The following is a 25,059-nucleotide window of genomic DNA, read 5'->3' as shown; positions in this document are numbered from 1 at the left end:
ACAAAACAAAGAATAATTTCAGATGCTAGAGCTGAAAGGAACTTTATGTATAAGAAATAAGGTTTCACATTATGAATTTGTATGCTTTGTATTTTTTCACTTATGATAGTTTTGAATATCTAAAAAATTGATCTAGGACAAAACAACATAAAAGCTTATTTAAAATTATGGCTTAAATGAAATACTCTATCTTTAAATCTAATACATTTCATGATGATTTATTCTATATTGTTTTATAATAGTCATGCTTTAACCTGGAATGAAAAATAATTATATGATATCCAGCATGCTCCAGAATATAAAGTCAATAGAAGAAACTGAGAACTTGCTTCAAAGCCTCAGAAGAAAGGAGATATTATGTTGAATTGAAAAGCAGTAGCATCATATTTCACATAGTTTAAAAGAAAATTAAACTCATCATTTAATATTTTGGCTTATAAAATGTTCATAACTATTTTTCATATTTCATCTTTAATAATACAGCATGAACAACACTAAGAAACACGTTACAGAAACTGAGGCAATCTATGGTAGCTTTATGAGCTGCATGTACATACAAACAATTGATGTAATCTGAATCCTTTACTATTTTTTTTTTATTTAATAGCCTTTTATTTACAGGATATATACATAGGTAACTTTACAGCATTAACAATTGCCAAACCTCTTGTTCCAATTTTTCACCTCTTACCCCCCCCCCCCCTCCCCTAAATGTCAGGATGACCAGTAGATGTTAAAATATATTAAAATATAACTTAGAAACACAATAAGTATACATACCAAAACATTATTTTGTGTACAAAAAGAATCAGACTCTGAATTATTGTACAATTAGCTTGTGAAGGAAATCAAAAATGCAGGTGTGCATAACTATAGGGATTGAGATTCAATGTAATGGTTTTAGTCATCTCCAGAGTTCTTTTCTGGGTATAGTTAGTTCAGTTCATTACTGCTCCATTAGAAATGATTTGGTTGATCTCGTTGCTGAGGATGGCCTGATCCATCAGAACTGGTCATCATCTAGTATTTTGTAGAAGTATATAATGATCTCCTGGTCCTGCTCATTTCACTCAGCATCAGTTCGTGTAAGTCTCTCCAGGCCTTTCTGAAATCATCCTGTTGGTCATTTCTTACAGAACAGTAATATTCCATAATTTTCATATACCACAATTTATTCAGCCATTCTCCAACTGATGGACATCCATTCAGTTTCAGTTTCTAACCACTACAAAAGGGCTGCCACAAACATTTGTGCACATACAGGTCCCTTTCCCTTCTTTATAATCTCTTTGGGATATAATCCCAGTAGTAACACTATGGATCAAAGGGTATGCACAGTTTGATAACTTTTTGAGCATAGATCCAAACTACTCTCAAAATGGTTGGATTCGTTCACAACTCCACCAACAATGAATCAATGTCCCAGTTTTCCCACATCCCTCCAACAATCATCATTATTTTTCCTGTCATCTTAGCCAATCTGACAGGTGTGTAGTGAGTATCTTAGGTTGTCTTAATTTGCATTTCTCTGATTAATAATGACTTGGAGCATCTTTTCATATGACTAGAAATAGTTTCAATTTCTTCATCTGAGAATTGTCTGTTCATATCCTTTGACCATTTTCAATTGGAGAATGGCTTGATTTTTATAAATTAGAGTTAATTCTCTATATATTTTGAAATGAGGCCTTTATCAGAACCTTTGACTGTAAAAATATTTTCCCAGTTTGTTGCTTCCCTTCTAATCTTGTCTGCATTAGTTTTGTTTGTACAAAACTTTTCAGTTTGGTATAATCGAAATTTTCTATTTTGTGATCAGTAATGATCTCTAGTTCTGCTTTGGTCATAAGACCTTCCCCTTCCACAGGTCTGAGAGGTAAACTATCCTATGTTCCTCTAATTTATTAATAATTTCATTCTTTATGCCTAGGTCATGAACCATTTGACCTTATCTTGGTGTACGGTGTTAAGTATGGATCAATGCCTAGTTTCTGCCATATTAGTTTCCAATTTTCCAGCAATTTTATCAAACAGTAAGTTCTTATCCAAAAGCTGGGATCTTTGGGTTTTTCGAAGACTAGGTTGCTATTTTGTGACTGTTTTATCCCTTGAACCTAATCTATTCCACTGATCAACTAATCTATTCCTTAGCCAATACCAAATAGTTTTGGTAACTGCTGCTCTATAATATAATTTTAGATCTGGTACATCTAAGCCACCATCATTTGATTTTTTCATTAATTCCTTGAAATTCTTGACCTTTTGTTTTCCATATGAACTTTGTTGTTATTTTTCTAGGTCATTAAAATAGTTTTTGGAGTCTGATTGGTATAGCGCTAAATAAATAGATTAGTTTAGTAATATTGTCATCTTTATTATATTTGCTCGCCCTATCCAAGAGCATTTAATATTTCAATTGGTTAGATCAGACTTAATTTGTGTGAAAAGTGGTCTGTAATTTTGCTCATAAAGTTTCTGAATTTCCCTTGGCAGATAGATTCCTAAATATTTTATATTATCAGTAGTTACTTTAAATGGAATTTCTCTTTAACTCTGACTGTTGGATTTTGTTAGTGATATATAAGAATGCTGATGACTTATGTGGGTTTATTTATAACCAGCAACTTTGCTAAAGTTGTGGATTATTTCTAATAACTTTTGCTAGAATCTCTGGGGTTCTCTAAGTATACCATCATGTCATCGGCAAAGGTGATAATTTGGCTTCCTCATTGCCTATTCTTATTCCTTTAATCTTTCTCAGCTCTTATTGCTATAGCTAGCGTTTCTAATACAATATTAAATAGTAACGGTGATAGTGGGCAACCTTGTTTCCTCCAGATCTTATTGGGAATGGTTGCAGTTTGTCTCCATTACATATGATGCTTACTGATGGTTTTAAATAGATGCTGCTGATTATTTTAAGGAAAAGTCCATTTATTCCTATACTCTCAAGTGTTTTTAATAGGAATGGATGTTGGATTTTATCAAATGCTTTTCTGCATCTATTGAGATGATCATATGGTTTTTGTTAATTTGGTTATTAACATGGCCAATTATATTGATAGTTTTCTAATATTGAACCAGCCTGCATTCCTGGTATAAATCCTACTTGATCATAGTGTATTATCTTGGAGATGATTTTCTGTAGTCTTTTTGCTAATATCTTATTTAAGATTTTAGCATCAATATTCATAGGAGATTGGTCTATAATTTTCTTTCTCTGTTTTCAGCCTACCTAGTTTAGGTATCAGTACCATGTCTGTGCTAGAAGGAATTTGGTAGGACTCCTTCATTCCCTATTTTATCAAATAATTTATATAGCATTGGGGCCAATTGTTCTTTAAATGTTTGGTAAAATTCACATGTAAATCCATCTGGTCCTGGGGATTTTTCTTAGGGAGTTGTTTAATTGCCTGTTCTATTTCTTTTTCTGAAATGGGACTATTCAAGCAATTCTTCTTCCTCTTTAGTCTGGAAGTCTGTATTTTGAGGTAGTCATCCATTTCCTTAGGTTATCAAATTTATTGGCATAAAGTTGAGCAAAATAATTCCTTATTATTTCTCTAATTTCCTCTTCATTGGTGGAAAGTTCTCCCTTTTCATTTTAAGACTACTAATTTCATTTTCCTCCCTCCTTTTTCTAATCAGATTTACAAAGGCTTATCTATTTTATTGGCTTTTCATAGAACCAACTCTTAGTTTTATTAATTAGTTCAATAGTTTTTACTTTCAATATTTTTAATTTCTCCTTTTAATTTTAGAATTTCCAATTTAGTATTTGATTGGGGTTTTAATTTGGTCTTTTTAGTTTTTTAATTGCAAGCCCAATTCATTAATCTTTCTTTCTCTGTTTTATTCAAGTAAGCCTCTAAGGATATAAAATTCCCTCTTATTACCGCTTTGGCTGCATCCCACAAATTTTGGTATGATGTCTCATCATTGTCATTATCTTGAGTGAAATTATTAATTGTATCTATAATTTGCTGCTTCACCAATCATTTTAAGATAAGATTTAGTTTCCAATTACTTTTTGGTCTATTTCCCCTAACTTTTTGTTGAATGTAGTTTTTATTGCATCATGATCTGAAAAGAAAGCATTTACTATTTCTGCTTTCTTGCATTTAATTTTAGGTCTTTATGTCCTAATATATGGTCAATTTTGAATAGGTTCCATGAACTGCTGAGAAAGTATATTCCTTCTATCTCCATTCAATTTTCTCCAAAGATCCAATATACCTAAATTTTCTAATATTCTATTTACTTCTTTAATTTCTTTCTTATTTGTTTTCTGGTTTGATTGTCTAATTCTGAGGTGCAAGGTTGAGATCTCCTACTATTACAGTTTTGTTGTCTATTTCTTCTTGCAACTCTCTTAACTTCTCCTTTAGGAAGCTGGAGTGCCATACCACTTGGTGCATATATGTTTAATATTGATATTGCTTCGTTATTTATGCTACCCTTTGCAGGATGAGTTACCTTCCTTATCTCTTTTAATTAGATCAGTTTTACTTTTGCTTGATCTGAGATAAGGATGGCTACCCTACTTTTTGACTTCACCTGAAGCATAATAGATTTTGCTCCAGCCTTTTACTTTTACTCTATATGCATCCCCCTGCTTTAGATGTGTTTCTTGTAAACAACATATTGTAGGGTTCTGACTTTTGATCCACTCTGCTATCTGCCTCCTCCTTTATGGAAATTCATCCATTTACATTTATGGTTAGAATTACTAAATCTGTATTTCCTGCCATCCTAATTACCCCAGATTGTGCTTTACTTATTCTTGCCTCCCCAACCCTCTTTCCCCTTTTAAACTTATGTACCCTCTTGTCACGATACTTATCCTCTTTATAATCCCTCCTCCCCTTTGAGTCTTCCCCCTTCCTTCCCTTATTACTCTTTTCTTTTCCTTTTCCTCTCCCTGTTTTTAATGAGGTGAGAGAATTTTCTCTAAAACAAATGTCAATTATTTTTCTTTGAGCCAACTCTGATGAGAGTAGATTCACACAATGTTCCTCCCCTCTCTAAATTCCCTCAGATATGATAAGTTTCCTTAGCCTCTTTGTGGGATGTGGTTTCCCTCTTTTATCCCTCCTTCCCACCTTATTCTGCCATCATCCTTTTCCATATCTACTTCCCTTTTTATGTTATATCAGTACAATCAAATTATACATGTATTCTTTTTGTATATCCACAACAGAAATACAATTCTCAAGAGTTATTTTACCTTTTCTGCATCTTGAGTTCTATTCTTGGAGATCAAATTTTTGTTTAGTTCTGGTTTTTCTTCGAAACAAATGGAATTCATTTTTTCATTAAATGTCCATCTTCTTCCTGGAAGAAAATGCTCAACAGCTGGGTAGTTTATTCTTAGCTGCATCTCAAGTTCTTGTGCCTTTCGAATATCATATTCCAGGCCCTTCTTTCCTTTAATGTAGAGGCAGCCAGATCTTGGGTGATCTATTGTGGCACCTCCGTATTTAAATGGTTTTTGGCTGCTTGTAAAATTTTTCCTTAATCTGATAGTTCTGAAATTTTCACAATATTCCTTGGGGTTTTATTTTAGGGTTTCTTTCAGAAGGTGTTTGATGAATTCTTTCAATGCCTATTTTACCTTCTGATTCTATTACATCTGGGCAGTTCTCTTTGATGATTTCTTGTAAAATAGTATCTAGGCTCTTTTTTCATCATAGTTTTCAGAAAGTCCAATAATCCTCAGATTATCTCTCCTAGATCTATTTTCCAAGTCTGTCGTTTTGTGAGTAGATAATTCGTGGTTTTTCAGTTTGTCATTTTTGTTTTTGCTTGACTGATTCTTGCTGTCTCAATGAATCATTAGTTTCAATTGTTCAGTTCTAATTTTAAAATTATTTTCTTCAATAGCTTTTTACTTCTTTCTGTATATGTCCAATTGAGTTTTGAATGTATTGTTTGGTCTGAATTTTTTCCATTTCACTAATTTTTTTTAGTAATTATTTTCTTTCAATTCACAGATCCTACTTTCTTGCGTGTTCTTTGTCTTTCAATTCACGGATCCTACTTTCTTGAGTTCTTTGTCTTTTCCAATTCACAAATCCTACTTTCTAGTGAATTCTTTATTTTTCAATTCACAATTCTTACTTTCCTGAGATTTTTTACTTTTCCAATTCGTATTTCAGGAAGTTGTTGCTCTCTTATGAAGGCTTCTCTTTCCTTTCCCATTTATCTTCTAACTCTCTTTTGAGACTTTTAATGGTCTCTTCTGAGGAGCATTATGTAAGGAGGAGTCTGATGCATTTTTGCTGTTTGAGGTCTCTTCAGGTTTGCTGACCTGCTCTTTTCTGCATAGAAGCTGTCGTTGTTCTTTCATCTTTTATTCATGTTTGAAAGCCTTTAGGGTAGGTCTCCTAGGCAAGGGGTTACCAGCTTCCTTGGCAGAGCAGGGAAAGATGTAAACCGATTTCTGGCTCCAAGGTATGGGAGTGCTCTGGGTGAGAGTTTTCCCTTCCCCCAACAGGAAGTGGATTCAGCACTGGCCTAGCTATTAAACTGCTTAGTAGGGCTGAGTGGATTATCGATTGCCCTTGGCTAGAGACTAAGTGGTGAAAGTGTCACTGCCCCAGGCCGGAGCCTCTTTTGGGACTGTGAGTATTAGCAGCTGACTGCAGAATGCAGACCGCCACAAACTCTGCCTAGTGTCTCTGCCTGATGCAAATCGGCCCTGGAAAAGCTCTATGGCCCCAAGCCGAGCTCCCCACTCAGCAGATTGGAGGCTAACCCGGGCTGCGTCCTCCTGCCGTGCAGGATCACAACTGCCCCAAGGAGAAGCCCTGTACTGCGGGTTGGGGCTGCGCGCTTGTGCTGAGATCTGTGCCTTCACCCTCGGTTTGAGACTCTCCTCGGAACCTAATTTCTCTCCCTGTCTGCGCCGATCTCCCCCCTGGCCCCGGAACCAACCTTTTTTGGTGAGACTGCAGATTTTCTTCGGCCGGTGAGTTGTTCTACTTCTTATCTTTACGAATTGTAGCAGTCAAGACTATTTTTGAGGCTCGATATAATATTGATAAAAGGGTAAGAGAAGAGCTTAGAAAGTCGCGTGTGACTTCTCCGCCATCTTGGCTCCGCCCCACTTAACTTTCTTAAGTACTTTCCTTGTAATTGAGCCTCTATCCAGCTTCTCCCAGATCTTGGAGATGTTTATTTTTCAAGAATATCAGAATTTAAAAATCAAGAATGGTTAGGAATTAGATTCAGGACTCAGAATATATAAGTGCAGGTGGAGCAGGCTATAAATTGGTTCTCAGAAATTTTCAGAGTTTGGAAAGACTCAGGATTAAAGACGCCCAGTGCTAAGGCTACTGTTTCATTTATTCTAGAAGTTAAACATAATGTTGCAAATAAGTTAAACTGATTATTTATTAGGTAACTACCTTTGGGGTATGAATCTAACCACAGTTTATAACATTGCTTTGATTATAAGACAGGCAGCTTCATATAGTATTTTTGTTAGCCTTGGACTCAGACAGATTCAGGTCAAATCCTGATTCTAAAGTTTCCTAGGATCATATTTAGAGAGCTTGACGGGAGCTTAGAGGTTATTGAGTTTAACTCCATCATTTTACCTAACAGAAATCTGAAGCTCAAAGTGTTTAAGTAACTTTTATAGTGTCACACACTTACCTTGCAAATGTGTAAGTAAGGATTTGAACCAAAAATCTTGACAACACATCCAATATTCCATCCACTATTATCTGCCTCAATTTATTGGCTGTGTGATCAATGACAAGTCCCAATAAGCAATCTGAGATTTAGGTTACTAATTTATGAGTATGAAACCAGTTTTTACCAACTTGTCTCAATGTTTCTGAAAGTCAAATAAAATAATATTCATTGAACACACTGCAGAAGTTAAAATATCAACTAAAATGACATCTATGTTGGTGGGGCAATGGTTGTTGTTTTTAAAAGGTAGAATGTGTTCTGCGTTCTAAATGAAATATGAGAGCACAATTGAGTTTGAAGTTGAAAATGCCTTTTTTATATACAAAGCATAATTAAAACTATGTTTTATAATTGCAATTTCTCATTAACTGCAACATTTTTCATGCTGATTGAACATAATTCTTAAATATTTTTGTATTTCAACTAAATATTGATGCTTTAGTTCACATTTTATACCAAACTACTTATTTAGCTGGCCGTGATGTTAAATAATTGGAAAGGAATTCACAAAGAAAGAGTTGCTGATAGAATCAGAATGATGTTTGGTTAAGAGGACAGATTTGGAATTAGGAAATTTCAGTTCCAATTTCATTTAGACTAAAAGTCAAAGCATAACTATTTTGGACCTCAGATTCCTCATCTGTAAATTGAGCAGTTTAGATTAGATGATCTTGAAAGTTCTAAATGCTTATGCATTGTAAAGTAGGAAGCAGAGTTTAATGGATAAACCTGTTTGGGGGAAAACCAAAAGCAATACACATCCTAATTCACTTGATTATCATGGATTAATACTTATGATATTTTATTATGATAAAGACTTATGATGAATAACTTATAAACAACTTGGGGAAGTAACTCCATATTCCTAGAACTCTGTCTTCCTGTTTTGTAATAAGTTGGCATTTCTTTATTGAATTCCTTTACCAATACCCCTTTCTTTATCTTGAAGATTCTCTTATTAGATAACTCCATCTTGGGACCTGGGCCTAAAGTCCCACTCCACCTTCAACCACCATAATTTAACCCAAAAAGACTGGTCCTATGGCAGTTTCCAAAGGGAATATTTTTCATACAACTAAAGTCTGTATCTTCCTTTAATTCAACATTCAAATTGGTGGCTACAGCACTCGGCCTGGAGTCGGGAAAACATGAGTTTAAATCTGCTCTTCAATATTTATTAGTCGTGTGACACTGGGCAAGTCATTTAGCCTCTGTTAACCTTAATCCATTAGAGAAGGAAATTGCAAACTATTCTAGCTTCTTTGTCAGCAAAACCCTATGGATAGTATGGCTCATGAGTTCATGAAAAGTCAGGTACAACTGAGCAAGAAAATATATTTCTATACCCTCCAGTTACATATGCTCTCAAAATATTCCAGGTTACTGTTATCTAACTGTGATCCCTATTTAAAAAAAAAGAAAGAAAGAAAACAGAAGTAAAAAGGAAATATGGAGTGGTTTGCCATTTCCTCTTCAATACTATTTATTCAGAATATGTATTGAAATTGGAGGAATTATTTGTTCTGAAAACAATATTGGCAGTCTGGTGAAGTTTATGTACCCCTTCTTAGAACTAAATTATTGCTTACATTCAAAATTGAAAGAAAAACATACATTTAGTTAAAGGTTAGGAAAACATTTAAATATAAATTATCCCCATTTAAGTCCATATATCTCTTATAATCTATCTCTGCACCCCTTTGTGATCCTTGAATCCAAAGTTAGGAATTTCTGGAGTAGAGAATCACTAATATTTTCTAGCCCTAAATTATATGAACTTGTGAAATATGATGGAATAATTTCTTACTACTGTTAAGAGTCCAGGGAAAGCTAGAAGATGCTGTGGATAGAGCACCTGAAGTCAGGACGACCTGAATTCAAATTTGGCCTCAGATACTTAACACTTCCTAGCTGTGTGACTCTGGGCAAGTCACTTAACCTCATTTGCCTCAGAAAAAAAAAGTCCAAAGACTATAAAAGAGTGTGTTAAGAATGTGTTATACAATAATAGATTTAGGATTGGAATGGGACTGGTTTCATCAAGTCAAAAAACCGTCTTTTACATAGACACTGGAAAAGTTAGATGATTTGTCAGGATCACAGAGCTAGTAACAGTGAAGCTTAATACAAAGCCATTACTATTTTACTCTAATTCCATTTTTCCATTTATCATACAAGATGGGAAGTAAATCAGGTAAGATCTGGGAAAAGTGAAGTCTGTTGTTGTTTATGTTGTCTGCTTGTTATTGTTGTTTTGTTTTGTTTTTTACCTTTCTTGAATTCCCAAACTTAGTAAAATTATACACACAGCACACACACACATACACACACACACACACACACATACATCAACCTTTAATTAAGTGCTTATTATCTGACTGAATAGATTGTTGTGGCTACCTTAGGATGATAAAACTTCATTTCAAGGTGAATGCAGAATTGTTATCTTATTAGAGTCAGATGGTTGGAAATAGGGAGGAATGTAGAGAGCTGCATCATAACTGGTTTCAAGGCTATTTTGGAATAGAAATAATTTCTAAGATACTTTATAGCAATAAATACAGGGAAATTTCAAGTACAGATACTAGTTCTTAGGCTGCCAGAAAGGCTACTGAACTATTATTGCTTTGACTATAGTTCAATAACAAATTCTCGTTAAGCATATTTTGTTATTAAGAATAAGAACAGGATAGTATGAATTCTTACATAGCCATCTCCCAAATTCCCTATGAGCAGTAATATTGGCTTTCTTGCTATTTGTAAAGCAAGATTCTCTATCTCCCAACTCTACTCATCTTCACTGGCTTTCCCTGATACCTGGATTGTTTCCCTATTCTCTCTCTCTCCTGGATTCCATTAAATCCTAACTTATTATTTTTATTTTTAATACACATTGCTTTATGAATCATATTGGGAGAGAAAAATTAAATGCAAAAGGAAAAAAACATGGGAAAGAAAAAAATAGGAGAAAAAGTGAACACATAATGCATTGCTTTACATTCAATCTCCTTAGTTCTTTTTCTGTATGCAGATGGCAGTTTATATCCAAAGTCTATTGGGATTGCTTTGGATCACTGAACCACTGAAAAGAACTGAGTCTTTCACAGTTGATCATCACACATTCTTGCTGTCATTGTGTAAATTGTATTCCAGATTCTGGTTGTTTTTCTTCACCATCAGTTTGTGTAAATATTTCCAGGCATTTCTAAAATCAGCTTCTTCATCATTTTATAAAACAATAATATTCCATTATTTTATATACCATAACTTTTTTCAGTCATTCCCCATTGATGGACATCTACTTATTTTTTAATTTTTTGTTACCATACAAAGAATTGCAACAAACATTTTTGCACATGTAGGTCATTTTCCCTTTTTTTATGATTTCCTTGGGATACAGGGTCAAAGGATATGCACAGTTTGATAGCCCTTTGGGCATAGTTCCAGACTGGTCTCTAGACTGGTTGCATTATTTCACAACTCTACTAACAATGTATTATATCCCAGTCTTCTCCCATCTCCTCCAACATTTATCATTATTTTTTCCTGTCATCTTAGCCAATATGAGATTTGACATAGTACCTCAGAGTTGTTTCAATTTGCATTTCTCTAATCAATAGTGATTTAGAGCATTTTTTCATATGACTATAAATGGTTTTAGTTTTGTCATCTGAAAATTGTCTATTAATATCCTTTGATCATTTATAAATTGGGGAACAACATCTATTTTCTTTTTTATATTAAAGCAATTGGGGTTAAATGATTGCCCAGAAAGTGTTAAATGTCTGAGGCCAGCTTCTTCTGACTTCAGGGGTGGTGCCCTATCCACTGTGCCACCTAACTATCCTAACAACTTGTATTCTTACAAATTTTAGAAATGAAATCTTTATCAGAAATACTGACTATAAATATTTTGCCCAGGTTTGTACTATTCTTTTTAATTCTGTTCCTGTCGGTTTTGTTTGAAAAAAAATAATTTAATGTAGTTAAAGTTATCCATTTTACCTTTAATAATGTTCTCTAGTTCTTTGGTCATAAATTTCTTGCATCTCCAAAGATCTGATAGGCAAATCATTCCTTGGTCTCCTAATCTGCTCATGGCATCATCATTTATGCTCAATTCATGTATCTATTTTGACCTTATTTTGGCATGGGGTGTGAAATATAAGAAATTTTTGTGAAATAGTGAGTTCTTATTCCAGAAGCTGGAGTTTGGGGGTTTATCAAATACTAGATTACTATAAGCCTTGATTATTGTGTCTTGTGTATCTAATCTATTCCATTGATTTACCACTCTATTTGTTAGCCAATGTCAAATGTTCTGATGACTGCTGCTTTATAATTTTAGATTTGGCACTGCTAAGGCACCATCCTTTGTATTTTTTTCATTAATGCCCTTGATATTCTTGACCTCTTTTTCTTCCAGATTAATTTTGTTGTTATTTTTTCTAGTGCTACAAGATCATTTTTGGGAGTTTGATATGGCACTGAACAAGCTGACAAATTTAGGTGGAATAGTCATTTTTATTATATTAGCTTGATCTACTCGTGAGCAATTGATATTTGTCCAATTGTTTAGATTATACTTTATTTTTGTTAGAAATGTTTTGTAATTATGTTAATTTGGTTCTTAGGTTTCTCTTGACAAGTAGAGCCCCAAGTATTTTATTTTGTCTAGATTAATTTTAAATGGTAGTTCTCTTTCTATTTTTTGGTGATTGGCTTTTTTCAGTAATATACAGAAATGTTGATGATTTGTGTGGGTTTATTCTATGACCTGCAACTTTGGTAAAGCTGTGGATTATTTTGAGTAGGTTTTTGGATGATTTTCTAGGATTCTTTAAATATATCATCCAATCACCTGCAAAGAGTGACAGGGTTTTTTTTTTCTTTTCATTGCCTATTCTAATTCTTTTAATTCCTTTGCCTTTTCTTGGTACTGAAGCCAACATTTTTAGTACAACATTAAATAATAGTGATGATAATGGGCATCCCTGGTAAAGAGTACATTTTAAAGGAGTTTTTGTTGATCCCTCTTATTTCAAGGATCTATACATTTCCCCCCAAATTTACACTGTATATAGTTTGTTTAAAAATATTTTTTGTTTGTTAAAAGATATTTTTAGAGTAGTAAAGATTCTAAAGGATTCTTCTTGAGGACCATATGTTCCACATATAGATACCAAGGTGTTTTGTTGTCAGACATATTTATGACAGATTAATCACCTTAATGCTTTCAAGTTTGCTATAATTTACTCATTTTCTTTATAAAGGATACCCACCTAATGACAGCTGTGACAGAAATAGTGTTCATGGGAAACTTTGTGTGCCAAGCTGATAAAGTGAAAAAGGAACTCAATGGAGACTCTCTGAATTTCCCTCCAAACAACTTGAATTTTTTTTAGGAGCATAGCTGCAGCTTGACCACACAGCAGGAAATATTGTCTTGCTGGGGTGGAATAGCAACAAGTTCTTAGAGCAACAGTAGCCAGCTTCACAGCAGGGGCCTGAAACGAAACTTGGGACAATCCATCATTCATCAGCCATTTCCTGAAAAACATCCTAAATTAAAACTCCCAGGAATATTATGGCCAAAATACAGATCTCCCAGGTCAAGGAGGAAATATTGCATATAAGCATAAGGCAATGATTCAAATATTTAGAGTCACTTTCAGGATCACATATCAATTAAAAAAGAAAGAATAGTAGGCCAGCAAAAGAGATTAGGTACATAATGTACTATAATGGGTGATAATTTTAATCTAATGTTTGACAAGTTCAAAGATCTAAAATCTGGGGGCAAAGAATCACTATTTGACAAAACTGCTTGAAAAACTAGAAAGCAAACTAGCAGAAACTTTATATATATATATATATATATATATATATATATATATATATATATACAAATATCTCACTAAGATTAGATTTAAAATGAGTTCATGATATCATAAGCAAAATAGGGGAGCATGCTATTATTTAACCTCTCAGATTTATAGATAAAGAAATAATTTATTTAAAAACATGATTTAAAGAGTATTATGGGTATAAAATAGATAGTTTTCATTGCATAAAATTAGAAGATTTTCTTTCCCTCACAAACAAAACTAGTCCTGTCAACATTGACAGGAACATGGAAAACACATTTTACAGTAAGTTTTCTCTGATAAAGCCATTATTTTTTCAAACATATAGAGAATCAAGTAATATTTATAAGATTCCTAATCATTCCCAAAATTGTTAAATGGTCAAATGAGATGAACAAGAATTTATCATAAAAAGAAATCAAATTTCTCTATTATCATGTTGAAAAAATTATCTAAATCATTACATATTAGATAAATGTAAATTAAAACAACTCTGAGATACCAACACATACTTATCTGATTATCTTATATAACAGAAATGAAATGCCATGTTGCAGAGGATGTAGAAAAATAAGGATACTATTGCAGAGTTGTTATGAATTGTGAATGATCCAACAGAGTTGTGAATTGATCCAACTTTTCTGCAGAGTGATATGGACCTATGCCAGAGTAAAACTATCACGAAGTCTGTACCTCAAAATATCAAAGAAAAAGAAAAAGAAAAGGATCTTGCTAAACAATGTTTAGCAATTCTTTTTGTAGAGACAAAGCATTGAAAACTGAGGGCATGTCCCATCCATTGGGGAAAGACTGAACAAGTTGTGGTATGATTGAGTTGGCTTACTGTTGTGCTGTTAAAAATGATGACCAGTGTGCTCTCAGAAAAACCTAGAAAGACATATAAATAAACTAATGAAAATTTAAGTGAATTTAAGCAAGAGAGAACTCACAAATTTATAAAATATAGTAATTATAATTATCAGTGAGTGTTGAGGTCCAGAGGGCCCCGGGCAAGAAATTTGTGCTGACACAGGGCTCAGGGTTTGTGGGCCCAGGAAGGAAATCTGTGCTGACTTGGAGATAAGGAAGTACTATGTTGGAGTCGCCTTGACAAACATGAGACCCAGGGCTTGCAAAGGTTGCTCAGGTCAAACAGCAAGTCACAGTGACTCAAAAACATGCTTGTCTCAAGAAGTTCTCTGTCATTAGGATGTGAGCTCTATGAATTTCCTGACTCATCCACATCAGCATAAGGTTCCTTGTCAAGGTCTATGACCTTCCCTGAATCACCCATGTCAGCATAAGCTTCCTTTCTTGAGGAAAGGGGGATATAAGGAGGAACCAAAGGGCAAGGGAAGGAAAAGGAATGCCCCTCTAATAAAGAGCATCTTGATTTCATCTCTTCTGGCTTTTGATTCTCTTTCATGAACATGGCTTGCTCGTGTCCAGATGTTCATTGAAGCTCCAGAGGAGGTAAGGCCAGGTTGCCCTCAGCTGTAGAACCTGACTGCCAGGTGTAGCACCTGGCAAGTGAAAGTCTTAGCTATTTCTCAGCAATATAGTAATCCAATATAGTTCTGAAGGATTTAGAATGACAAATACTATTGACTTTCAGTGAAAGAACTAATGGAGTTTGAATGCAGAACAAAACACAACTTTAAAAAAATATTTCCCCCCCTTTTTGGTGTTTATTTTATTTTACAACATGGCTAACATGGAAATAAATTTTGCATGTCTGCACATATATAATCAATTTCAAATTGTTTGTATTTCCAAGCAGAAATTAAGAGAGGGAGAGAAATTTGGAATTCAAAATTTAAAAAAAAATCAAGTTAAAATTGTTTTGCATGTAATTTGAAGAAAATAAAAAACTTTAAATTGACAATTGTTATATGCTAATATGAGTTGCTAAGTAGTGTAGTGGATAGAATGCTAGGCCCGGCATTTGGAAGACTCATTTTCTTGAAGTCAAATCTGGCCTTACAGTTTTTTCTAGATGTTTAAATTTGAACAAATTAATAGAATCTATTTGTCTCAGTTTCCACATTTATAAATTAAGTTGAAGAAGAAAATGGCAAATTACTCCAGTAAGATATCTTTGCCAAGAAAAGTTGAAATCAGGCCATGAAGTTTTGGACATGTCTAAAAAAATGCTTCAACAACAAAATAGGTTAATTAATTATAAAAACTGAATTTCCTAATTCAAATTATAATCTGTCTAGCTTTTAGATGATAATTTGTTATAGATTGGTCGGTAAAAATAAAACAAAGAAAGAACTACTTGTCTATTGCATAAATCTCATAATCATCTACCTAATTGGTGGAAGAAAGACCCTCTCTAATGCAGTGACCAAAACTTGATCATTTTAAGCAGCACATAAATTCTTGGCACTTTGACTAGCTGTCCCTACTTAGTTGTAAATATTTATCTCTTGCTGTTATGAAGCCCTATGTGATATTTGAGGTACTGAATCACGTTGGTGTGAGCACTGTATAACCAGTTTTCATGGCAATACTGAGTCCTTTGGTCAAGAATACTTGCTGTATTATCTAATTAGAGAACTGTTTTTTTTTTCAATATTCTAATAATCCAGGGAGCCATGAACACCACATATCTCTAGAGTTAACAAACTTGGGCTTGTTAACTAGGTGGGCTCTAGTTTAAACTTTAAAAGAATCCTAGAAAGAGAAGAAAGTGTTTTCTATTGTTAATAATGACCTTTTAATTTATGTTTATTATATTAGATTATTTCAAACAAAATTAAGTTCTCTTAAACTGAGTCAAATTTGTGTTTATGCTATTGAATTTTCCTTGTTTTTACTAAAATAAAAGCTTGATGTTACATCAGTAAATTAATTCTCATAAGATGGCATTGCTTAAAATATAATAATGAAGATTTTTTTATTTTTTTTATTTTTTTATTTTTATTTTTTTTTTTTTTTAATAGCCTTTAATTTACAGGATATATACATGGGTAACTTTACAGCATTAACAATTGTCCAAACCTCTTGTTCCAATTTTCACCTCTTACCCCCACCCCTCCCTAAATGGCAGGATGACCAGTAGATGTTAAATATATTAAAATATAACTTAGATACACAATAAGTATACATGACCAAAACATTATTTTGCTGTACAAAAGAATCAGACTCTGAATTATTGTACAATTAGCTTGTGAAGGAAATCAAAGATGCAGGTGTGCATAAATATAGGGACTAGAATTCAATGTAATGGTTTTAGTCATCTCCCAGAGTTCTTTTCTGGGTATAGCTAGTTCAGTTCATTACTGCTCCATTAGAAATGATTTGGTTGATCTCGTTGCTGAGGATGGCCTGATCCATCAGGACTGGTCATCATCTAGTATTGTTGTTGAAGTATATAATGATCTCCTGGTCCTGCTCATTTCACTTAGCATCAGTTCTGTAAGTCTCTCCAGGCCTTTCTGAAATCATCCTGTTGGTCATTTCTTACAGAACAGTAATATTCCATAATTTTCATATACCACAATTTATTCAGCCATTCTCCAACTGATGGACATCCATTCAGTTTCCAGTTTCTAGCCACTACAAAAGGGCTGCCACAAACATTCGTGCACATACAGGTCCCTTTCCCTTCTTTATAATCTCTTTGGGATATAATCCCAGTAGTAACACTGCTGGATCAAAGGGTATGCACAGTTTGATAACTTTTGAGCATAGTTCCAAACTACTCTCCAAAATGGTTGGATTCGTTCACAACTCCACCAACAATGAATCAATGTCCCAGTTTTCCCACATCCCCTCCAACAATCATCATTATTTTTTCCTGTCATCTTAGCCAATCTGACAGGTGTGTGAGTGGTATCTTAGAGTTGTCTTAATTTGCATTTCTCTGATTAATAATGACTTGGAGCATCTTTTCATATGACTAGAAATAGTTTCAATTTCTTCATCTGAGAATTGTCTGTTCATATCCTTTGACCATTTTTCAATTGGAGAATGGCTTGATTTTTATAAATTAGAGTTAATTCTCTATATATTTTGGAAATGAGGCCTTTATCAGAACCTTTGACTGTAAAAATATTTTCCCAGTTTATTGCTTCCCTTCTAATCTTGTCTGCATTAGTTTTGTTTGTACAAAACTTTTCAGTTTGGTATAATCGAAATTTTCTATTTTGTGATCAGTAATGATCTCTAGTTCTGCTTTGGTCATAAAACCTTCCCCTTCCACAGGTCTGAGAGGTAAACTATCCTATGTTCCTCTAATTTATTAATAATTTCATTCTTTATGCCTAGGTCATGAACCCATTTTGACCTTATCTTGGTGTCGCGTTAAGTATGGATCAATGCCTAGTTTCTGCCATATTAGTTTCAATTTTCCCAGCAATTTTTTATCAAACAGTAAGTTCTTATCCCAAAAGCTGGGATCTTTGGGTTTATCAAAGACTAGGTTGCTATATTTGTTGACTGTTTTATCCCTTGAACCTAATCTATTCCACTGATCAACTAATCTATTCCTTAGCCAATACCAAATAGTTTTGGTAACTGCTGCTCTATAGTATAGTTTTAGATCTGGTACAGCTAAGCCACCATCATTTGATTTTTTTTATTAATTCCCTTGAAATTCTGGACCTTTTGTTTTCCATATGAACTTTGTTGTTATTTTTCTAGGTCATTAAAATAGTTTTTGGGAGTCTGATTGGTATAGCGCTAAATAAATAGATTAGTTTAGGTAATATTGTCATCTTTATTATATTTGCTCGCCCTATCCAAGAGCATTTAATATTTTCAATTGGTTAGATCAGACTTAATTTGTGTGAAAAGTGGTCTGTAATTTTGCTCATAAAGTTTCTGATTTTCCCTTGGCAGATAGATTCCTAAATATTTTATATTATCAGTAGTTACTTTAAATGGAATTTCTCTTTGTAACTCTGACTGTTGGATTTTGTTAGTGATATATAAGAATGCTGATGACTTATGTGGGTTTATTTTATAACCAGCAACTTTGCTAAAGTTGTGGATTATTTCTAATAACTTTTAGCTAGAATCTCTGGGGTTCTCTAAGTATACCATCATGTCATCGGCAAAGAGTGATAATTTGGCTTCCTCATTGCCTATTCTTATTCCTTTAATCTCTTTCTCAGCTCTTATTGCTATAGCTAGCGTTTCTAATACAATATTAAATAGTAACGGTGATAGTGGGCAACCTTGTTTCACTCAGATCTTATTAGGAATGGTTGCAGTTTGTCTCCATTACATATGATGCTTACTGATGGTTTTAAATAGATGCTGCTGATTATTTTAAGGAAAAGTCCATTTATTCCTATACTCTCAAGTGTTTTAATAGGAATGGATGTTGGATTTTATCAAATGCTTTTCTGCATCTATTGAGATGATCATATGGTTTTTGTTAATTTGGTTATTGACATGGCCAATTATATTGATAGTTTTCCTAATATTGAACCAGCCCTGCATCCTGGTATAAATCCTACTTGATCATAGTGTATTATCTTGGAGATGATTTTCTGTAGTCTTTTGCTAATATCTTATTTAAGATTTTAGCATCAATATTCGATAGGAGATTGGTCTATAATTTTCTTTCTCTGTTTTCAGCCTACCTGGTTTAGGTATCAGTACCATGTCTGTCTCATAGAAGAATTTGGTAGGACTCCTTCATTCCTATTTTATCAAATAATTTATATAGCATTGGGGCCAATTGTTCTTTAAATGTTTGATAAAATTCACATGTAAATCCATCTGGTCCTGGGATTTTTCTTAGGGAGTTGTTTAATTGCCTGTTCTATTTCTTTTCTGAAATGGGACTATTCAAACAATTTACTTCTTCCTCTGTTAGTCTGGGAAGTCTGTATTTTGGGTAGTCATCCATTTCACTTAGGTTATCAAATTTATTGGCATAAAGTTGAGCAAAATAACTCCTTATTATTTCTCTAATTTCCTCTTCATTGGTGGAAAGTTCTCCCTTTTCATTTTTAAGACTACTAATTTCATTTTCCTCCCTCCTTTTTCTAATCAGATTTACTAAAGGCTTATCTATTTTATTGGCTTTTTCATAGAACCAACTCTTAGTTTTATTAATTAGTTCAATAGTTTTTTTACTTTCAATATTTTTAATTTCTCCTTTTAATTTTAGAATTTCCAATTTAGTATTTGATTGGGGTTTTAATTTGGTCTTTTTAGTTTTTTTAGTTGCAAGCCCAATTCATTAATCTTTTCTTTCTCTGTTTTATTCAAGTAAGCCTCTAAGGATATAAAATTCCCTCTTATTACCGCTTTGGCTGCATCCCTAAATTTTGGTATGATGTCTCATCATTGTCATTATCTTGAGTGAAATTATTAATTGTATCTATAATTTGCTGCTTCACCCAATCATTCTTTAAGATGAGTTGTTTAGTTTCCAATTACTTTTTGGTCTATTTCCCCTAACTTTTTGTTGAATGTAGTTTTTATTGCATCATGATCTGAAAGAAAGCATTTACTATTTCTGCTTTCTTGCATTTAATTTTGAGGTCTTTATGTCCTAATATATGGTCAATTTTTGAATAGGTTCCATGAACTGCTGAGAAGAAAGTATATTCTCTTCTATCTCCATTCAATTTTCTCCAAAGATCCAACATACCTAATTTTTCTAATATTATATTTACTTCTTTAATTTCTTTCTTATTTGTTTTGTGGTTTGATTTGTCTAATTCTGAGAGTGCAAGGTTCAGATCTCCTACTATTACAGTTTTGTTGTCTATTTCTTCTTGCAACTCTCTAACTTCTCCTTTAGGAAGCTGAGTGCCATACCACTTGGTGCTATATATGTTTAATATTGATATTGCTTCGTTGTTTATGCTCCCTTTAGCAGGATGTAGTTTCCTTCCTTATCTCTTTTAATTAGATCAATTTTACTTTTGCTTGATCTGAGATAAGGATGGCTACCTCTTTTGACTTCACCTGAAGCATAATAGATTTTGCTCCAGCCTTTTACCTTTACTCTATATGTATCCCCCTGCTTTAAATGTGTTTCTTGTAAACAACATATTGTAGGGTTCTGACTTTTGATCCAGTCTTTATCTGCCTCCTCTTTATGGGGAGTTCATCCCATTCACATTTACAGTTAGAATTACTAAATCTGTATTTCCTGCCATCCTAATAACCCCAGATTGTGCTTTACTTATTCTTGCCTCCCCCAACCCTCTTTCCCCTTTTAAACTTATGTACCCCTCTTGTATCACGATACTTATCCTCTTTATAATCCCTCCTCCCCCCTTTGAGTCTTTCCCCTTCCTTCCCTTATTACTCTTTTTCTTTTCCTTTTCCTCTCCCCCTGTTTTTAATGAGGCGAGAGAGAATTTTCTCTAAAACAAATGTCAATTATTTTTCCTTTGAGCCAACTCTGATGAGAGTAAGATTCACACAATGTTCCTCCCTCTCTCTAAATTCCCTCAGATATGATAAGTTTCCTTAGCCTCTTTGTGGGATGTGGTTTCCCTCTTTTATCCCTCCTTCCCACCTTATTCTGCCATCATCCTTTTCCATATCTACTTCCCTTTTTTATGTTATATCAGTACTATCAAATTTTACATGTATTTTTTTGTATATCCACAACAGAAATACAATTCTCAAGAGTTATTTTTACCTTTTCTGCATCTCTTGAGTTCTATTCTTGGAGATCAAATTTTTTGATTAGTTCTGGTTTTTCTTCAGAAACAAATGGAATTCATTTGTTTCATTAACATCCATCTTCTTCCCTGGAAGAAAATGCTCAACTTAGCTGGGTAGTTTATTCTTGGCTGCATCCAAGTTCTTGTGCCTTTCGAATATCATGTTCCAGGCCCTTCTTTCCTTTAATGTAGAGGCAGCCAGATCTTGGGTGATCCTTATTGTGGCACCTCAGTATTTAAATGGTTTTTGGCTGCTTGTAAATTTTTTCCTTAATCTGATAGTTCTGAAATTTTGCCACAATATTCTTGGGGTTTTTATTTTAGGTTTCTTTCAGAAGGTGTTCGATGAATTCTTTCAATGCCTATTTTACCTTCTGATTCTATTACATCTGGGCAGTTCTCTTTGATGATTTCTTGTAAAATAGTATCTAGGCTCTTTTTTTTTCATCATAGTTTTCAGAAAGTCCAATAATCCTCAGATTATCTCTCCTAGATCTATTTTCTAAGTCTGTCATTTTAGCAAGTAGATAATTCATGTTTTTTTCCAGTTTGTCATTTTTTTGTTTTGCTTGACTGATTCTTGCTGTCTCAATGCATCATTAGTTTCAATTTGTTCAGTTCTAATTTTTAAAATTATTTTCTTCATTAGCTTTTTACTTCTTTCTGTATATGTCCAATTGAGTTTTTGATGTATTGTTTTGGTCTGTAGGAATTTTTTTCCATTTCACTAATTTTTTTTTAGTGAATTATTTTCTTTTCAATTCACAGATCCTACTTTCTAGTGAATTCTTTATTTTTCAATTCACAATTCTTACTTTCCTGTGATTTTTATTATTTTTCCAATTCACCAATTTGCACTTCCTGGGAATTTTTAACTTTTCCAATTCATATTTCAGGAAGTTGTTGCTCTCTTGTAAAGGCTTCTCTTTCCTTTCCCCATTTATCTTCTAACTCTCTTTTGAGACTTTTAATGGTCTCTTCTATGAGGAGCATTATGTAAGGAGGACAGTCTGATGCATTTTGCTGTTTGAGGTCTCTTCAGGTTTGCTGACCTGCTCTTTTTCTGCATAGAAGCTGTCGATTGTTCTTTTCATCTTTTATTCATGTTTTAAAGCCTTTAGGGTGAGGTCTCTAGGCAAGGGGGGTTACCAGCTTCCTCTGCAGAGCAGGGAAAGATGTAAACCGATTTCCGGCTCGAGTATGGGAGTGCTCTGGGTGAGAGTTTTCCCTTCCCCAACAGGAAGTGGATTCAGCACTGGCCTAGCTATCAAACTGCTTAGTAGGGCTGAGTGGATTATCGATTGCCCTCGGCTAGAACTAAGTGGTGAAAGTGTCACCGCCCAGGCCGGAGCCTCTTGTGGGACTGTGAGTATTAGCAGCTGAGTGCAGACGCAGGAACTCAGAGCCACAAACTCTGCCTAGTGTCTCTGCCTGATGCAAATCAGCCCTGGAAAAGCTCTATGGCCCTAAGCCGAGCTCCCCCCTGCGCAGATTGAGGCTAACCGGCTGCGTCCTCCTGCGTGCAGGATCACAACTGCCCAAGGAAAAGCCCTTCTGCGGGTTGGGGCTGCGCGCTTATGCTGAGATCTGTGCCTTCACCCTGGGTTTGAGACTCTCCTCGGAACCTAATTTCTCTCCCAGTCTGCGCCGATCTCCCCTGGCCCGGAACCAACCTTTTTGGCGAGACTGCAGATTTTCTTCGGCCGAGTGAGTTGTTCTACTTCTTATCTTTACGAATTGTAGCAGTCAAGACTATTTTTGAGGCTCGATATAATATTGATAAAGAGGGTAAGAGAAGAGCTTAGAAAGACGCGTGTGTCTTCTCCGCCATCTTGGCTCCGCCCCCTAATGAAGATTTTTAAAGTTGACTCTTTACATTGTGTTTATCCACGTGAAAATTTGTATCATAACTCTGATATCTAATAATAGTGTATGGCAGTATTCCATTTCATAAACTTGTTTGAGCCAGTTCCCTCATATATAAAATGGAAATAATATTTGCATTAATAGGTTTGTGGTGAAGAAAATATTTTATAAATAAAAAATAATTTTGGATTGCTAACAAAATTAGTCTCTGTTTTTAATGATAATTTATGTAATATAGGTCACCAGTAGTACTTCTGCTGATTTTTTTTAATTCCTCCCAATATAATTCAAGAAATTATTTGTCACTGGCCTTAATTAGAATATTGACATCTTTCCCAAAAATGGTGCTGTATTGAGTATTATAAGCAAATGAAGTTCAATAGTAGTCTCCTTGATTTGTAGTCTAAAAAGTGAGCTATGAAATAATTCCACACAGTGGAATTTTTCCAGTAATTTCTCTCCCTTGTACTTCTAGAATATAATAAAGTGAAAGAGAAGGATGAATTTCCACAGATCTCAAAAATATATGGCAGTGGGAGACATGTACCAATCAGGTTAACCTAAAATTGAAATACATTGACCCTACAAATTCTGGCTGCTTTTTTTAATTCTATACTTGTCTTATTTTCTAGGGACTCATACCTTATACAATCAATTTTTTAAATCCTATTGTAAACAAATTTTAAAAATAACTCCTTTTATAACATGAAATATCCAGGTCCTTTATATGAATCTTCATATTAATATAACATTTATTTTTACAATCTATAATCTATTTTAGTGTCTGACTGTAGAAACCTGACCAAATTTACTACAGTAAAATCTACTGTATGCTCTTAGTCATGTCAAATTGTTTGGCTTGAAATTTCTAATTAAATATGATTTTTGGAATATTTTAGTCATAAAAACCAGTAAGTAGAAATATAAATCACTAAAAAGAAAGTTTTAATCTCTGTGTATTTTAATGAGGTTGGAAACCATAAGAATAGAAATTGTTTCTGGAGTAGAGAGAAAATTTACATGGAAAATTATTTTCCATGAATTTGGCTTTAAGGAAAAGTTAACAGTGATAGAGATCAATTGTTTTGAGCAGAGGAAATGGAACAAGTGGGCTGGATGAAAAAGTAACAGAAGTCCAGGCAATATGCTTTAGAACCTACAGTAGATCAGTCTGACCTAAGTACTGACATTGTTAAGCAAAAAATTACCTGGAGAGGCCAAAAAAATACACTTAGAATTTATGTTTGGTTTTGACTTATTGAGAGTAAAATCAGTAAATGGATGCCATAGAAAATAGAATCCTGACATTGAAATCATTAAGATGTGAGTTCAAATCTGACCTCAAATAGTTGTTTTCTGTGTGGTGTTGGAAAAATAACTTCATCTTTATGTGAACCACTTTTTTCAACCATCAAATTAGGATAATAATAGCATTTGTCTTAAAAAAAAAGAGTTGTGAAGATGAAATAAAAAAATAAAATAGTTATATAAACACTTAATCCCTTCACAAACTCCTTAATAGAGACTAGAGGTAAAATTTGGTAAATCTGTATATTTGAAATCAACAAAGAAAGGCTTAAAGAAAAGAAAGGTTTAACATTTCTAAGAGAAAAAAGCAGTTATTGGAGATCATAAAATTGACTCAGGTTAGGTGGAGATAAGGCCAATATTCTATTTCCATAAGGAACAGATGGTGTACTGAGGTATGAAAATTGGTTCTTCCATGGGAGAAAAAAACACAACAACATATTTTGACTTAGCAAGCTGTTTGAATGAAATGTACTTCAAACCAATACTATTCAGGCACAGTGAGGAGTGCTACCCAGCTGATATAGTTGATTAACATGTAATCAAAACAACAAACAAGCCTGTTGGAGAATATCTAGACATCCCCATTCCCCCAAATCAGGTCAAAATACCTCTTTGTCCAGCTGAGTTTATCAGATTTGCCTGCCATTTTCCAGTTAGCTACATTTAAT

The sequence above is a fragment of the Sarcophilus harrisii genome, chromosome 1 (genome assembly GCF_902635505.1).
Source record: "Sarcophilus harrisii chromosome 1, mSarHar1.11, whole genome shotgun sequence".
NCBI lineage: Eukaryota > Metazoa > Chordata > Mammalia > Dasyuromorphia > Dasyuridae > Sarcophilus > Sarcophilus harrisii.
Note: the sequence above shows the minus strand (reverse complement) of the source record.